General features: G+C 48.4%; 1 long non-coding RNA gene across 3 annotated transcripts in view; it reads right to left on the minus strand.

The window, feature by feature from the left end:
• Positions 1-556: 556 nt before the first annotated feature.
• The window catches only part of LOC146045862 (uncharacterized), an 88,232-nt gene continuing 71,184 nt past the window's right edge, over positions 557-17,604 (minus strand). The window contains exons 2-5 of one of the 3 annotated variants that reach the window (XR_014465641.1): positions 11,423-11,558; positions 8,799-8,894; positions 6,399-6,572; positions 557-626 (exon numbers count right to left, since the gene is read on the minus strand). This is a non-coding gene — a long non-coding RNA (uncharacterized LOC146045862). Of the gene's footprint in view, positions 627-6,398; positions 6,573-8,763; positions 8,895-11,422; positions 11,559-17,604 lie in introns of all 3 variants that reach the window. The other 2 variants (XR_014465639.1, XR_014465640.1) reach the window with 2 other exon arrangements.

Below are 17,604 nucleotides of genomic sequence, written 5' to 3' on the forward strand. Positions count from 1 at the left end.
CCTGGGAAGGAAACAACTGGAGAGACCATAAGTGGTACGATGATGGGATCGGCTGAGTACACGCTCCAGAGACCTGGGGGAGAGAAAAAGTTTCCATCAACTCCCATTACATTTACTACCAAGTGTACATGCATATAATACTACATTTTATTAGCAGCTTATAGTCTCTGATCATGCTATTGCAAATGCCTGTAGCAGCCAGGGTCTATGGTACCATAGCAGGAATCTGGCGGCTTTAGGACCCTTGCCATATGCTGTCTAGCTAGCCCTAGGGTGCTCAGCACAGGCCGGAGACTTACAATGGTCTATGACACAGGTCTTCAACCTGTGGCCCTCCAGATGTTGTGGAACTACATGTCCCAGCATGCCCTGACAGTTTTGGCATGCTCTTATAGGAAAAAAAATGTGGCAATGCATGTTGGAACAAGTAGTTTCACAACATCTGGGGGGCCATTAAAGATCCATGGTCTATGATATATTTGGGAGAACCATTTCACCTTGTGTGGAGCGGAGCATAGAAACTTAAGTGACAGCTCTGTTGAACAGCCTAAAACTTACCTTCATCTGCACTTTAGCATACTCTGAGTTGCTTGCAGCTTTACGGAACTGTGAACATTGGGTCAGGGCTAAAAAAAGGGCAAAAGCGCTTATTTAGCGTTTAAGATTTGTAAGTTTGTTTGCATATTATTGCGCAATAATATAGATATTTAAGCACTTAGGTGTTACAGCAAAAGGTTGAATAGAGAGTTATTAAATGGTACAGATATTTGAATGTGTTCAATTTAAAGTGATTAATTACGAGTACAATAAGAATGTTCATTGGTTGTAACATAATACAGTAGAATTGAAGAATACATTTGTTTACTGTAAGAAAACATCTAATCAGTCGTTCTTCTCTGCGGGTGTCCTCGGAGATTTGCATAGTCTCCGAGGTGCTCGTAGCGGGGTGGGCATACAGTAGGCGGGCAGGGGGCCTTCGCAGGGTTTCCTGGGCGTACTCACAAAAATATTGGATGCACCCAGGAAATGCTGGGCATCAGCAAGGGAACGAGGGTGGCTACTTGCCTTCCGGGGGCCGGCAGCAGACGTCACCGAATGTCAGCTGCCCACAATGTTCACGGAGCAGGGTGCCACTAAATAAAGTCACCAGGGAGTGAGCGCTTCAGAAATCGACCATCTAATGATTTTGGGAAAATATGCGAATAGCGGGGTGTGGGCATTTGGGCGGTGCTACAAAGCTCACAAAGAAGCAAAATAACACTGCTTTGCGAGCCAACCAGAATAAGGCCCATACTGCTTATTAATGGGTGCAAGAATAGTGTAGCCCTGGCAGAAACAATGGTTAAGCATAGAGAACCCCAAGTAGGCATCGGCCTGGCTGCGTTCCCATGGGAATGCCCAGCATTTCATAGAGACGCCCATGGCACTTTCATGGAGGAGAAACATCCTCCGGTGCGTGACAGCACTTGATGCTCTGATGAAGTGAGCTATTAGGGGGAGCAGGCAAGAAACGGAATGGACATTCCAAACTACATCATCTACATATGCGATGGTCAGTGGAATGTACCGCCAATGCTTTGTACATTCCGTCCGGAGAGAGAGAGAGTTGGGGCAGAGAGAGCGAGAGAGAGAGAGAGAGTTGGGGCAGAGAGAGCAAGAGAGAGAGAGAGTTGGGGCAGAGAGAGAGAGACTGGACACACTTGTCGGCATAAGCAGGCAGCAGACGGAACACATGAATTCCCCGCCTGACTCTGCAACGCCCCAATTGCTGGCTCAATAATCCTGGCTGGTACACACTTTTGAAGAAGAAAATCAACGAAATAAAGATGTATTGTTTGTGGGGAAACAATTGTTGTCACTGATTTTCATTCTGTCTTTGACTGATCTTCCTTAACCATTGCATTGGCAGGTCTCATTATCATATCCGCCACATTGAAATTTTTTGCACTTGTTTTGTCCTTGGGGTTGGTGAAACCTTAATCATCAGCGTCAGCTGTTTAAGTGTCTAGTGCTGGGGTAGCCAACCCTAGTCCTCGAGAGCTACCAACAGTGCATGTTTTGCAGGTCTCCTCACAGAATCACAAGTGAAGTAATTAGCTCCACCTGTGTATCTTTTAAAATGTGTCAGTGATTAATGAGTGCAGCTGTGCAGCAGCTAGGTTGTCTGGAAAATGTGAACTGTTGGTAGCTCTCGAGGGCTAGGGTTGGCTACCACTGGTCTAGTGCAACCAGTATAGTTCTTTCTATCATTGTAGCGATAGAATTAGACAGGCAGCCTCCATGAACAATATACTTGCTATTTTAGGACAACGTTTTGAATTAGCTAAAACTGTAGCATTCCTGTTGCCACCATAACAGCAACACCCCTCACCCCCCCCCCCACACACACACACAGCCACCACTAATAATGCTACTTTCACTGTATGATAAGCATTTGCTAACTAAAACCCTACTCCTCTGAGTAATTGCTGCATCTCTATACACTTGTACCCAGACCGTCCAATAGGACCCTTCCATCAGGTACAGAAAGCTCTGCTCCCGGACTTCCCAGGTGCAGTTACCTGCAGTGAAACAGCTTTCTCATCAATTATCTAGTTCAACACAGGTGACTACAATCATAAACAGGGGGAAGCCCAAGTGCAGATCCTCTTGTACCTGATGGAAGGGGTCGTGCTAGGGGATCTGTTATTCCCCCACTCCCATCCCTAACTCCCCTCTCACATGTCAATACAGACAAAAGTAAAACAGTAGGGATGGTCATTGACCATCGATTATTCCAAACATCGGTGGTTCATGGCCAATGTCGAATACTTTAGCCATAGATGGGGGAGAACCAGATGGTTTCCCTCCATCGATGGAACAGCAAAACGATGTTTGCCTTTTTTTAAAAAGTGCTGGGACACAGAGCATAGCTCTGCCCCCCGACACCAGCGAAGCCCCGTCCCCCGTCTTTTGATTGGCCCACAGCCCAATCAATCAAACACAATGGATGACCATCGATATGTAAAAATATCGATGGACATCCATTGCATAGTTTAGCACTATCGATGGCCAGTTGCAGAATTGCCATCGATGGCAATGGCAACGATGGCCATCCCTATAAAACAGATATTTTAGTAGATGTATTTAAAAGTGAAATAACATAGGCACCTGATTGTCACTACCCCGGAGGGCTGTATTCTATTGTATTATTGTGGTGAAATAGTTACAGCCATACATTTATGTACATTTAATGTTCCTTCCCTGCAGTTAGATTATAAATTAGGAACATGTACATAGGATCTCACTGAAATTAGGCACAAATAACATTAACAGGGTAAGTTATAGCAACTTAGAAATCCTAAAAATAAAATTAGACCCATTAGCATGGATACTATAGAGTGTATATGGGAGAGCAGCAAGCTGGTCACATGACCCAAGCTATACACTTTCATAGCTGAGAGTGGCAGTTATTTTCCAACTGGCATCTCTGCAGCAGACAGCATCAGAGGAGGAAGCAGCAGCGCAAGCAGAGGATTGAGAAGGGGAGAAAAAGCGATTTCAGGAGACAGAAAGCCAATTACTGGATCAGGTGTACCCGTCGTAAGACGCAGGAGCCGAATCAGGAGAGGTAAGTAAACTTATTGGATCAGGTGTACCCGTCGGAAGACGCAGGAGCCAGATCAGGAGAGGTAAATCGACTCAGTGGATCAGGTGTACCCGTCGGAAAACGCAGGAGCCAGATCAGGAGAGGTAAATCGACTTATTGGATCAGGTGTACCCGTCGGAAGACGCAGGAGCCAGATCAGGAAAGGTAAATTGACCAATCGGATCAGGTGTACCCGTCGGAAGACGCAGGAGCCAGATCAGGAAAGGTAAATTGACCAATTGGATCAGGTGTACCCGTCGGAAGACGCAGGAGCCAGATCAGGAAAGGTAAATGACCAATTGGATCAGGTGTACCCGTCGGAAGACGCAGGAGCCAGATCAGGAAAGGTAAATTGACCAATTGGATCAGGTGTACCCGTCGGAAGACGCAGGAGCCAGATCAGGAGAGGTAAATTGACTCAGTGGATCAGGTGTACCCGTCGGAAGACGCAGGAGCCAGATCAGGAGAGGTAAATCGACTCCTTGGATCAGGTGTACCCGTCGGAAGACGCAGGAGCCAGATCAGGAGAGGTAAATTGACCAATTGGATTAGGTGTACCCGTCGGAAGACGCAGGAGCCAGATCAGGAAAGGTAAATTGACCAATTGGATCAGGTGTACCCGTCGGAAGACGCAGGAGCCAGATCAGGGAAGGTAAATTGACCAATTGGATCAGGTGTACCCGTCGGAAGACGCAGGAGCCAGATCAGGAAAGGTAAATTGACCAATTGGATCAGGTGTACCCGTCGGAAGACGCAGGAGCCAGATCAGGAGAGGAAAGTCAACTTATTGGATCAGGTGTACCCGTCGGAAGACGCAGGAGCCAGATCAGGGAAGGTAAATTGACCAATTGGATCAGGTGTACCCGTCGGGAGACGCAGGAGCCAGATCAGGAAAGGTAAACGACCAATTGGATCAGGTGTACCCGTCGGAAGACGCAGGAGCCAGATCAGGAGAGGTAAGTCGACTGATTGGATCAGGTGTACCCGTCGGAAGACGCAGGAGCCTGATCAGCAGAGGTAAGTTGACATTTTGGATCAGGTGTACCCGTCGGAAGATGCAGGAGCCGGATCAGAAGATGGAGGAGATGGTCGGGAAGAAGAGGAGAAGGAAGGAGACCTCAAGAAGGCCTGAAAAGGAAGCACCTGAGGAGGAACCCAGCGGCAAGATACAGAAGACAGACCAGAACACAGAGGAGATGGCCGGAAAGAAGAAGTGCAGGAAGGAGACATCAAGAAAGCCTGAAAAGGAAGCACCTGAGGAGTCCAGCAGCAAGATGCAGGAGAAAGACCAGAAGACAGTGAACAACACTTCATCAAGAAAATCCAGAGAGGAAGAATCGCTGGAAGAGAGAAAGAGAGCGGCAAGCGAGGCTAAAGACCCGGATGAAGATGAGCCAAGACCAGGTAAGCGGAAATGTAGTTGGATGTCCTTGCACTGTAGTTCATTTTCACATTGGCAAAGTTGAATATTGTTTATATAAAAAAAATATAAATAATGTTTTATATGTAATTTATATTCACTTCATTGGTTACTACAGTTATTCAGATAAAGACAGTCTAAAAAAAAAGGATTAGTAAAACTACTGTAATATTTATGGAGAAAGGTGCACAACTACAAAGGTGCTGTAACCTACAGTATAGCTCAGTTTGGTGACAGGCATATGCCGGCATTCGCGGGGTCATTTACACAATGAAAACACAGTATGAATGTTCTTCTACCTTTACCTAGCCTAATCCTAACATTACTATGATTATTACTTTATTAACCCCACACCCAAACATCAGGGGGTTTACAGAATAGCTCTAGGTTTACTGGCACTAAAGGTGGTAATACCCAGGATGGTGGTGCCTGCATTTATACTTGACAGCCCAACCCCCCTGGGGAAGACAGCCATGGTGATAACTGAAGAATGTAGGGCTGGTGTCACCCGGTGTAATGACTCATGGGGGGAAATTTACTAAGATGTGTATGCTACTTCACATGTGATGTTGCTATAGGCAACCAATCACACTCTACTTCTTATTTATTTAGCATCCTCTAGAAGACAGGATCTGATTGGTTGCCCATAGCAACATCACATGTGAAGTAGAATACACATCTTAGTAAATCCCCCCCCCCTCCCCCCATGGTGTCATGGCGGGTTTTTTCCCTTCATTTAATTATGGACTTGGTACAATATTAGATATTTAATGTAAAGTAATGTATGTTAACATGAATTTCACATATAGGAATACAGATGCAAACCCTTTCAGGCTGTTAATAGGACAACAAAACGCATTATATCCCGTGTCAAACTTGGACATGAAGGCGAATGTAATGGTTGGCATCTATTGTAGCTCAATGCCATTACAAATGTACTACAGGCGATGTGATTAGTGCCAGAACGGTATGGCCAGTAACTACAGGATTAGCTCAGAGGAATTGGCTTGGTCACTAGAACCCCAGGCAATCCTTTTGATCACTAGCAATAATTTCCCTGCTTAAATTCGCATGAGAATGCATCACTACCAGTTCCTTACAACACATAAATGCACATGCTCCATTCCTACAATATCAAATAGGCACTATTCAGTTACGCAACAAAATTATTAAACTCAAAAGTGATCAAGGTGCCATTATTTAAAAAATGTTTCCGATTAGCTATAAGTATCTTCAGCTTTGTAAAACCCTACAGTGTGTTTTATGTTGTGGTCCCAGCATTCCCACTTCAGTTATCATCATATTACTGTGTCTTTAGCTGTTAAACAATAATTTCATAATGTCTCTTACTTTACTCCACAAGGACCAAGCAGCGTCTCACCACCAGACAAGGAGGAACCTCTCTTCATGGACAGGTACAAGATCAGCCGTGAGTTAGGAGAGGGCGGCTATGGAGTGGTCCTGCTGGCGCGTGAGATCTCCACCAAGACGGATGTCGCCATAAAGGTCGTGAACAACGAGGGACTGTCAGAGAGAGAAAAAGAGAAGACAAGGATTGAGACCAGGGCCCTACAATCAACATCTGGGAGCCCCTTCTTAGTACATGGCCTCCTGACCTTCCAGACCAAGAACATCTTGGCATTCGTCATGGACTACGCCAACGGAGGAGACTTATTCGACCTGCTGCAATCAAGAGGGCGTCTTGAGCCTACAGCTGCAACGTAAGATCTATGCATAATCTGGTGTATAACTGTGTGACTGTGTGCAAGACAAAATCCTATAGGAGCTTACAGTCTAGGAAATGAGCAAACACACATACTTAAGGCCCCCATACACTATGCGATGTTGGACCGATTCCATGCGATTTGAGCACTTGGGCTGCTAAATCGCGTGAAATAGGCCCAAAATCGCATGTGTTTGACATTTGATCCGATCCGATGCGCGTTCCCGTGCCCATCGGACCGGATCAGGAGGTCGTATGTGCAGCATGTACGATTACGTCCGACCTCCTGCAGCGAGCGGGCAGTGGCGGCTCTTAAATGAGTGGCCAGGGGGTGCCGTGAGGAAGACGTCCAGCCAGTGATCATAAGCTTTTTGTCACTGCCGTGGGCGGGCGGTGGTGGTAATCAGATCAGTGCTGGGGCAGTCGGCGGTGACCTGATCATCAGTGTCCAGTCCACTGTCCAGCGCCGTAGCGGGCCGGCAGCAGCGGCAATTACAACTTTAAAATAACATGTCAAATGACTGCCCGGCTAATGATTGGCTGAGATAGAGCACTCCTCGGCAGCTGATTGGCTGAGAGTGCTCTATCTCAGCCAATCAAAAGCCAGAGAGTCATTTGACACATTCTTTTCAAGATGTAATAGCTGCTGCCTGCCCGCTGCGGCGCTGGACAGTGGACACTGATGATCTGGTCACCGCCGCCCGCCCCAGCACTGATTTGATTAACGCTGCGGCCCCACTGTTTCCACCCCAGCCAGCCACTCATTTGAGAGCCGCCGCCTGCCCCCACTGCTCCTCACCACCCTACAGCTCCCTGTTATTTTTTTTACATGTGATAAATCGCATGTGATTTATCACATGTAAAAAATGGCACATCAAGTCCTAAATTGTATGTGAGCCTCCCGGGGAGCTGACGGGTGGCTCGGAGGAGAATTGGGTCCAACTTGTCCTAATGTATGGGGGCCCTTACATTCACTGTACAATATATGTTATTCCTTGTTGGACTTCCATCACTTTGGGGTATAGGTATGAAGCAGTGATAAGGAAGTGAGCCAGAAGAGAAGTGGCCCATGGTAACCAATCAGCACTGAAGTAAAGGTGCGTACACACGGTAAGATATAGTGCCCAATCTAGCTAGCTAGTTTTGAATAGCGTGCTAGATAGTGCACTATATCTTCCCGTGTGTACGCACTATCTGACGTACGATGCACGCTCCCACCGGTCGTCTGGCAGGGAGCTGCTCGGGTGAGCATGCAACTCAATTCTGGCTAGAAAGCATAAGATGTATAGTGTAGTATAGCTGTGACGTCATATCGTATGTGATATCTTATGCACATTGTACGTTATTATAAGCACAAATCTTATGCTTCTGACCACTGGGACTTTCCTGGGAAATAGTATACAACATCATACGGAACATAAATCGTACCGTGTGTACGCACCTTAACGCCTGTAATTTGCATAGTATGAAATTATACAGAGTAGCTGATTGGTTGCCATAGACCAATTTTCCTCTGGCTCATTGCTCCTCCCTTATCACTGCTCATACAACTACCCCTTTGCCTTTTCCTACTATGATTTTATCCTACCTGTATTTTCTTTTGCCGTTTCTATAGCTCTTAAGGTGGCCATGCGCTTCTTCTTGCAGCAGAGTATGGCCATCCAGTCCCTTCGGCCGGAACCTTCCCAGGCGGTAGGATCGCATGTGATGTATCGCTTACGATCCTTTGACATGTGATGTATCACATGCGACCTCGCTCCCCGCAGTGGGTCCGTGGTGGAGGTCGGACATGCAGCAGGTACGACCTTTGATCTGATGCACAGTGGACCGCGTATCGGATCAGATGTCAAACACACCCGATTTGGCCACTTTTACACAATTTCTCAGCCCGATCCGTCAGAATCAGGTGAAAAGTAGCCAAATTCGGACTAGTGTATGGGCACCTTTACACTATTCCCCATCCCACACTGTATCTCTCTATCCTGCACATACACTACGGCTGATTTGGGATGTTACAATATTGATACATTTCTTCTTTAACAGAGTCTTCGCTGCCGAGATCGTGTCCGGTCTCCAGCACTTCCACAGGATGGGCTTCATCCATCGGTAACTAACTTTCTTTCCTTGTTTAAATAAACATAAAATACAAGGGCTGCATTAGTACTTGTTCTTATTGTGGGGAATAAATCACAGTAGTTCCACCCTTATAAACATAACATTACTCTGCGATGCATTCAGTGCTAATATGTGTACTGAGAAATAAGAGGTATGTTAAGATATTTTACTGCCTGCACAGAAGACCCATGTGCAGAAGAACTGGCACTGATGCCATAATATTTGCTATATTCTGCACAGACACAAACTCCATATTTCTGGGGAAGACATATGGCGTTCCAGTCATCCATGCTCGGTGAGCATAAGGGGCAGCCTGGTGCCCACTCAGCTTTAGGACCTTGTTCATAGCACACACTGCACCCTGGTCTGGCCATGTGGAACAGGCATTTATTAATTGGGAGATGCACTTTTCTACATTTCCAGATGTATCCTCATATAGCCAGCCTCAATCCGCCATGCTGAGTAAGTGCCAGTGAGACCCCAGGTCCCGTGCAACTCTGCCAGCATCCAGCATCTGCCAGCAAATGCCTCTTAGTCACAACATAACACAACTAAGATGCGCCAGGAGACTTTGCCCTAATATGTGTCTGAGGACACATCTGCAGCCTTAGTCACTTACTGTATTATGTATTTCATATACTGTCCATGCAAACAAGTACTTAATGAAGAAATTGTTCCTATTACAGAGACATCAAACCAGAGAACATCCTGCTTCATGACGGCCATATTAAAATCGCCGACTTCGGGCTGGCGTTGGAGAACACACCCAAAACCTCTGGCTACGCTGGAACACGTGGCTACATTGCCCCAGAGGTGAGGCTATAATAAATTAGAGGTCGGCTGTACAGTATAAAGGTGCATGCTACAAACAATAGCGGCTTCATGTTCTAAATGGCATCTAATCATGATCTGCCTTCACTGACAGCCAATCACAGGTGTTTTCCTACACTGGTGGTTTATGAGTGGCTGGCTGGGTAATGCAGAGCCAGGGCAATCCCTCTTATCATTTTGCAGGGGTTGTTCATAGTGAACTTTTGTATCTATGGGGATTTTCCAGGTTTGGTTTATACCTTTGACTCCTTCATTGGCACTCCCGAGAATTTTACGGGTTATGCTCCAGTTTACGGTGAGATCAGTGCTACGCTCGGCTTCAGCAGCTGCCCAGCCTTGCCTCCTTCCCCCGCCTGTGTGCGGTGTGACCTTGTAATGTCATGTCGCACACAGCCAGGTTCAGGGCCGGGCAGCGGCTGATGGAATGCCCAGCGGCACTGCTCGGCTCTGGGTAATACAGTGGGGGGGTGTTAGGAAGCGCTCTTCCCCCCCAAAAAACACCACTGAAGGGGTTAACTTACACGATATTTTGTATTGAGTAAATAATAACTGGGTCTCATAGTATTATTGTAATAAACCAAGGTACTTGTGACTTATCTGGGCGCCCCAGATGATCACACCTAAAAATCGCGTCAAATCGCATACAATCAGATTGCCTGCGATGTGATTTGACGCGATTTGCCGCAATTTTAATATGTGAAGGCAACCAGATGCCTGTTTCATATGTGAAATGGCCCCCCAGACCCCATTTTTAATTGTATACCCACCCTGATGGCTAAGTGCCCCCCATTGTTAACGCCACCCCACTATCAACACCAACCCAAAGCGTGGCGAGCGTAGCGTGCCCGCGAGGGGCGGCGGTACGCGTCCTCCGACCTTTTCTTACCCCCACTATCCACGTAGGCGTGGAGTCGATGTTATATAGTGTGGCGAGCGCAGCGCGCCACCGAGCCCGAAGCGTGGCGAGCGCAGCGAGCCCCGCGAGGGGACGCGGATACCTGTGAAGCCCGCGAGGGGACGCGTATAGCTGTGAAGGTATCCACGTCCGCTCGCCACGCTTCGGTCTCGGTGGCTCGCTGCGCTCGCCACACTATATAACATCGACTCCACGCCGACGTGGATAGTGGGGGTATGAAAAGGTCGGAGGACGCGTACCGCTGCGCTCGCCACGCTTCGGGTTGGCGTTGATAGTGGGGTGCCTTTAACAATGGGGGTCATTTAGCCATCAGGGTGGGTATACAATTAAAAATGGGGTCTGGGGGCCAATTCACATATGAAACAGGCATCTGGGTGCCTGTACATATTAAAATCAATCATATTATCAATCATATTAAAATCAATTCGCATCGCATGCAATACAATAGCATACAATGCAACGCGGTTTTCTCTTCAAGGGAATTTCAAGGGAAATCGCGTCAAATCGCATCAAATCGCATGCTTAGGGTACTGGCATACAATTTCAACATCGGGCGCCCAGATAAGTCACAAGTACCTAAACCAATTATCTTGTGACCTAAGTAAGGCTAATGGAACACACTGCATAAAAGAAAAATATAAATCATTGCCTCTGCCTGTATGTATGAAATAAATCATGTGTCCCAACCAGGGTGCCAGATGTGTCTTTGTCAGTGTAACATCTGATGGCAGGCGTATTGTGCCCAGATCTGCTCTCCTGTTTATAAAGTGTTATTGAGTGAACTGTTACCTTTTATTGACAGATCATCAAGCGAGGGCCATATGATGCGGGAGTGGATTGGTACTCCTTCGGTGTGGTGCTATTCGAGATGACAACAGGAAAATCCCCCGAGGAGTGCCACATCTCGGCTTTGGCGGGCTGTCATCTGTGCCCGAATACAAGAAACATCATTGAAGAGGTGAGTGTCAGACCCACCTTAGCATTCAGCACTAGGTAACAAAGAGGCCATGAACAATGTGTCAGCGTCTGTTATTTCTACAGAACCCCCATTCTCTAGTATCAGCCATGTAGTTGTTCTACGAGCGGTCATGTAGCTGTACATGGGGAAGCTATATGTAGTTACATAAGTCAGATTACATTACTGGCTCCACCTCCCTGACACAAACAAATAATTGGTGGCTGAAGGAAACTCCAAGCTAGATCAATGCCTGCTGCAGGAGTCACTGTACCACTGACATACACTACTGGTCACGTTATACAGCACCGGCATTTTCCCTGTTTCTATTCAAATGTAAGCAAATCAAGTCCAGTGAATGACCCCCAATGGTACCATGATAAGCAGTAACCTGCTAGAGGTTGGGGGAAAGAATACTAAACTACATAGACACACATCCTCTGATTAGGGGAAAATAATGATTCTTTTCTTTGAGGCTAAAAATCATTTGAGAAATATGTCTCCCAAATATGTGCTGTAAGGAATCAGACTGCAGCTGAACAGAAACTTAGTTGCCCTCATGTTCCTCTTTCCAGCTCCTGTGTGGTGACCCTGAGATGCGTCTGGGTGAGAACGGCAACATCAGAGAACATCCATTCTTCACGGGAATCGATTGGGAGAAGTTAGAACATCTGCAGGACCCATTCACTCCCAGCTTCTCCCTGCAGCCACCACAGTGAAGGTAACATCACTTCCCCAGGCGCAGGAGGTATAACATCATCTCACACAGGAGCAGCCGATACCTCCATCAGTAGCCACAGAACAACTTCCAGCTTCCAGAAGAACACCTGGATTCTCCGTCAGCCCGAATTACACAAGGTGGCAGAACATCGCCCCTCAACTAACAACTACGGTATGTTCTCCAACGCCCATCAAGTACTGGAGACCGAGAGACCGGAACATCAACTCTCTTACTGATTGGGTAAGTACGATCCAACCCATATTATGCGCAATGTTTGGTTTCTGCACATGTGATCACATGGCAGAACAACAAACACCTCTGCTGATTGCAGAGGTGCTTGCGGTGTAGAGCAGCCAGCGATCACAAATGGAGGCAGGGGGTGGAATGCACCTCCTCCTGCATTTGCATTGCTTGAGGATCCCACATGATAAGCTGCTGTGAGCAGCTTATCATGTGCAATCCAAACTGAATCAGGCATTTTCTAAAAATGTATATAAAATATAACATCAATGGCGAGGGTTTGGCTGACTTATCTGGGGAGGACGGAGGCCAGAACTGATGTTATATCTTATATACATTTAAGCTGCAAGGCAAAGTTTCTTTGGTCTCGCAAGCCGACCTACAACTGCAAGCCTGAGAGAGATGAGACTTACTCAGGCTGCAGTCGCAGCGTCACAGCCACCGATGGTCCTGATGTTTTTCTAAACTACAATCGCAGTTTGATATGATCACAAATGGAGGCAGGGGGTGGAATGCACCTCCTCCTGCGTTCGCTTAAGGATTGCACATGATAAACTATTGCAAGCAGCTTATCATATGCAATCCAAACTGAGAGCCTGATTCAGACCTGTTTTCTATGCTGGAAATAAATTGTGTCTACGGCACTTAAAAACAAAAAACCACCCTGAGGGCGGCAAAAGTGTCACAAAGATTGGTCTGGAGACCCCAACTAGTTGGCAAGCCGTGCCCTCACCATTTGGAGCAGAGTGCCCACCATTAAATTTTGCGGTCTACATTCACAGCATAAACCAGCAGCCACGGCCAACAACAAGGTGGAGTCGTCTCTGTAAGATCGCAGCACACAGTGCTCACACACCTGGAGACCCGACCTCTGTGCCAGTGGGAAGTGCAGCTACTGCAGTCCGGGACCACGGACCAGCTGTCCCCGCTGGGAGCAGAGAGGTACTGGAGCCACCTGTTTTATGGGATCCAGGCAGTGTTCCCCACAGCAATCCATCAGCTGTGCGAGCCCAACCCCCCACAAAGGAGGTACAAGTTGGAACGTGGGCCAGGTCGGGAACGGGGTTACACCACTCACTGAGACCAACGTTATTCTCCAGCAGCATCTAAAGGTTTATTATTGTTAAACCCAGTTGCATTAACTATCATGTGCAAACTAAATTAGGCATCTTCTGAAAATGTATATAAAATAAAATATCAATAGCGAATGATTGGCTGGCTGGCTAGTCTGTGGAGGTTGGAGGCCAGAACTGATGTTATATTTTATATACATTAACATATACGGTAAACCACTTATTTACCGACACCTACTGGTCCGGCACCCCTGTAATCTGGACACATCAGGTGCCAGGGAAGTTAGGATATGGGTGCGAGCTAGGCTGAGTTACGGGTTGTGTCAAACTGCAGCAGCACCCCAGAATGATGCGATCGCATTTTGGTTGTCGGCCTGGGCATAGAGGCAGCTTTTGTGGGGGCGAGGTCCAGGCAACACAGGTTTATGGACCAATTTTATGGCGGCTGCATTAATTCACCCACAGCTGCTGCGAACCAAAACATGGCCTCCTGTACCTGTCTTAGCAGCCAGGGGGCTCCCATGAAAATGCAATGGCATTTCTAAGATACGATTGCAAGTACATTGCAATCGCGGGAGAGACTTTGGTGCTTGTGTAGTTTCACGGCGCCAGTCCCCTTGCGTCTGAGTCCCCTTGCGGGGCTTGCTTCGCTCGCCCACGCTGCGGGCTCGGTGGCTCGCCACGCTATCTTAAATCAACTCCATGCCAACATGGTTAGTGGGGGTATGAACTATCCATGTTGGCATGGAGTTAAGTTAGTTTATTTTAGATAGTTTGCCGAGCATAGAAACCAGAAGTAGCACGGCGCCATGTTGGCGAGACTTTTAATCCAGACGTAAGGTGCCGGGGAAGTTAGGATATGGGTGTGAGCTAGGCTGAGTATTTCAGTCAGGCTGAGTTACGTGTAGACTGTTACGATGCTCTCGAGCTAGAATATAACCAATAACAGTCTCCAGTTTTCCCTTAGAGCTCTATACGCCCACCGGTACGTTAGGTGAACATATGGGTAAACTCTTGAACAAAAGGACTTGCATAGTGACCCAGGAAAGTATATGCACAGTAACGTAGATTCCTACAGGCAGGTGTGAAGGCATAGGACACAGGTAGAGTGGTTCAGATCAGTATTGTGTGATATGACAGATCCACCTTGAATGCAGGATTATTAGGCTGGATGTTAAAACAGGAACACTGAATATCTCTGGCAGGAAGATAAAACTAGTAATGCAGGATAACACTGGCTGGATGGTTAAACAGGAAGACTGGATACCTATGGCAGGAGGATACCAATGGCCAGAAGGTTAATCAGGAGGACTGGATACATAAGGCAGGAGGATACCACTGGCCATATGGTTAAACAGGAGGACTGGATACCTAAGCCAGCAGGATACCACTGGCCGGATGGTTAAACAGGAGGACTGGATACCTATGCAAGAATAAAAATGTCCGGATGGTTGAGCAGGAGGAATGGTGGATACCACTCGCAGGATAGTTAAACAGGAGAAATGGATACCTATGGCAGGAAGATACTACTGGCAGGCTGGTTAGACAGGATGACTGGATACCACTACCTGGATGGTTAAATAGGATTACTGGTTACCGATGGAAGGAGACCACTGGCTGGATGGCTAAACAGGAGGAATGAAGCCTGATAATCTCTTATATATTTAGCCAGATGTGTCAATCATGAGTGTGTATAACGCTGGGCGGAGTTAGTTACCAACTCCCAGCGTTATACACACACCACCCCCCAGCCTAATAGCCTATTAGCGCAGAGAGTAAGTTACGCCCTCCCAGCGTTATACACATACCACCCCCGGGCTAATAGCCTATCAGTGCACCCCCACCAGTGCACCACCCCCCATCATCCATGCCCACACTGCTGCTCTCTCTAACTCCCCCCTCAGCATCTCTGTCCTCACCCTCTCTGCTCTCACCCACTCTCTAACTCCCCCTCAGCGTCTTTGCCCTCACCCTCTCTAACTCCCCCTTCAGCGTCTATGTCCTCTCCCTCTCTCTAACTCCCCCCTCTGCGACTCTGCCCTCACCCTCTCTCTAACTCCCCCCTCAGCGTCTCTGCCCTCACCCTCTCTCTAACTTCCCCCTCAGCGTCTCTCTGTCCTCTCCCTCTCTCTAACTCCCCCCTCAGCGTCTCTGCCCTCACAGTCTATGTAACTCCCTCCTCAGCGTCTCTGCCCTCACCCTCTCTCGAAATCCCCCCTCAGCGTCTCTGTCCTCTCTCTCTCTCTAACTCCCCATCTGCGTCTCTGCCCTCACCCTTTCTCTAACTCCCCCCTCAGCGTCTCTGCCCTCACAGTCTATGTAACTCCCTCCTCAGCGTCTCTACCCTCACCATCTCTCTAACTCCCCCTCAGCGTCTTTGCCCTCACCCTCTCTCTAACTCCCCCCTCAGCGTCTCTGTCCTCTCCCTCTCTCTAACTCCCCCCTCTATGTCTCTGCCCTCACCCTCTCTCTAACTCCCCCCTCAGCTTCTCTGCCCTCACACTCTATCTAACTCCCTCCTCAGCGTCTCTGCCCTCACCCTCTCTCTAACTCCCCCCTCAGCGTCTCCGTCCTCTCCCTCTCTCTAACTCACCCCTCAGCGTCTCTGGTTAAACAGGAGGAATGAAGCCTGATAATCTCTTATATATTTAGCCAGATGTGTCAATCATATGTGTGTATAACGCTGGGCGGAGTTAGTTACCAACTCCCAGCGTTATACATACACCCCCCCCCCCCCCAGCCTAATAGCCTATCAGCGCAGAGAGTTAGTTATGCCCTCCCAGCATTATACATATACCACCCCCGGGCTAATAGCCTATCAGTGCACCCCCACTCTCTCCTGCCTTACCGTCGCTCACACCACCCCCCATCATCCATGCCCACACTGCTGCTCTCTCTAACTCCCCCCTCAGCATCTCTGTCCTCACCCTCTCTGCACTCACCCACTCTATAACTCCTCCCTCAGCGTCTCTCTCCTCACCCTCTCTCTAACTCCCCCCTCAGCGTCTTTGCCCTCGCCCTCTGTCTAACTCCCCCTCAGCGTCTTTGCCCTCACCCTCTCTCTCTCTAACTCCCCTCTCAGCCTCGCTGCCCTCACTATTTCTCTAACTCCCCCCTCAGCGTCTCTGTCCTCTCCATCTCTCTAACTCCCCCCTCTGCGTCTCTGCCCTCACCCTCTCTCTAACTCCCCCCTCAGCATCTCTGCCCTCACCCTCTCTCTCTAACTACCCTCTCAGCCTCTCTGCCCTCACAAACTCTCTAACTCCCCCCTCAGTGTCTCTGTCATCACCCGCTCTCTAACTCCCCCCTCAGCCTCTCTGCCCTCACCCTCTCTCTAACTCCCCCCCCAGCATCTCTGCCCTCACCCACTCTCTAACTCTCTCTAACTCCCTCCCTCTCAGCGTCTCTGTTCTCACACTCTCTCTAACTCCCCCTCAGCATCTCTGCCCTCACCCTCTCTCTATCTCCCCTCTCAGCCCTCACTAACTCTCTAACTCCCCCCTCAGCGTCTCTGCCCTCACCATCTCTCTAACTCCCCCTCAGCGTCTTTGCCCTCACCCTCTCTCTAACTCCCCCCTCAGCGTCTTAGTCCTCTCCCTCTCTATAACTCCCCCCTCTGCGTCTCTGCCCTCACCCTCTCTCTAACTCCCCACCTCAGGGTCTCTGCCCTCACACTCTATCTAAATCCCTCATCAGCGTCTCTGCCCTCACCCTCTCTCTAACTCCCCCCTCAGCGTCTCTACCCTCACCCTCTCTCTAACTCCCCCCTCAGCGTCTCTCTGTCCTCTCCCTCTCTTTAATTCCCCCCTCAGCGTCGCTGCTCTCACAGTCTATGTATCTCCCTCCTCAGCGTCTCTGCCCTCACCCTCTCACTAACTCCCCCCTCAGCGTCTCTGTCCTCTCCCTCTCTCTAACTCCCCCTCAGTGTCTCTGCCCTCACCCTCTCTCTAACTCCCCCCTCAGCATCTCTGCCCTCACCCTC

This window comes from Crinia signifera, chromosome 11, assembly GCF_055691185.1.
Source record: "Crinia signifera chromosome 11, ASM5569118v1, whole genome shotgun sequence".
Classification (NCBI taxonomy): domain Eukaryota; kingdom Metazoa; phylum Chordata; class Amphibia; order Anura; family Myobatrachidae; genus Crinia; species Crinia signifera.